Source organism: Trachymyrmex septentrionalis, unplaced genomic scaffold, assembly GCF_001594115.1.
Source record: "Trachymyrmex septentrionalis isolate Tsep2-gDNA-1 unplaced genomic scaffold, Tsep1.0 scaffold9, whole genome shotgun sequence".
Taxonomy (NCBI): domain Eukaryota; kingdom Metazoa; phylum Arthropoda; class Insecta; order Hymenoptera; family Formicidae; genus Trachymyrmex; species Trachymyrmex septentrionalis.
This window is the reverse complement of record NW_017306091.1, coordinates 4198698-4199730: the sequence shown is the minus strand read 5'-3', so window position 1 is coordinate 4199730 and position 1033 is coordinate 4198698. Positions and strand designations below refer to the sequence as shown.

The 1033-nt window shown below is 45.6% G+C and overlaps 1 protein-coding gene across 5 annotated transcripts in view; it reads left to right on the top strand.

The window, feature by feature from the left end:
• The window catches only part of LOC108755853 (myocyte-specific enhancer factor 2), an 83706-nt gene that overhangs the window by 29303 nt on the left and 53370 nt on the right, over positions 1 to 1033 (top strand). The window lies entirely within an intron of this gene.

The following is a 1033-nucleotide window of genomic DNA, read 5'->3' as shown; positions in this document are numbered from 1 at the left end:
GAGGGGGGAGGACGCACGAGAAAGATTTTCGCCGATGGAAGAGAGCGTATTAAGAGTGACTTAAATTAATAACGCTCGCTATTTCGGAGTCGCTTCCAGGCACCGCTAACCCGATTAGTAGCCGAATGCAGCAGCAGCAGCAGCAGCAGCAGCAGTTGCAGCAGCGGAGAGAGCGAAGTGAGATAACGCGGGCATAAGTAATTCATCGGCCGATCTCGCGGCGTGACTGGCTGGCTATGGTAGTGGCGCAGTAATTATGGAAACTTCGACGTTACGTCAGGCTTTATAATTGGACGGGTTTCTCTCTCTCTCTCTCTCTCGTTTACAAGAGGGATGTTGCGAAGGGATGCGAGGAACGGTGGACTTGGTATCGCGAATCACATTATGTCATGTCAGTCACGGATCGAGGTACAGGTTCTCTCTCTCTCTCTCTCTCTCTCTCTCTCTCTCTCTCTCTCTCTCCCTCTCTCTGGCATCGCGTGATCTGATTTATAGCCAAGCTTCGTTAAATAAAATAGCTTAGCCTGCCGCTTAACGTTGGTTAACCATCACTTAATGACGGTATCATTTTCAGCTCCCAACGCGCAGCGCTGTCGAGCGAAGATATCACGCCACGCTCTTCTGGAAAGCTATTCTCCCGCGCCGTAATCATTTCAATTATTCCTCTCGGAGATATACGCAAACTGAATTTGCGAAGCGTGATCCGTGTTCACGGGCTCAATCGCTTCTGCCGATGGCCGTATATAATTTCGTATTTATATGAAACAGCGCGGATCTGCACCGGATGTTGATTCTCAGCTGTCGATGTCGAATTTGTAATAAAACAACGGTTACAGTTTCAGAATGTTACTAATAGCGTCCGCCACGATTTTAATAGTGTCATTAATTCATTGCTTTCGTTAATTATTTATCATTACGTAGTTTATTATTTAATTGAAAGGATTTTGAAAGAGTTTCTCAGATTATCAGGTCAGTAGACAAGAATAGCTGCTTCGAATAAGTGTTTTAGCAGAAACTTAATTCGACAATGGCT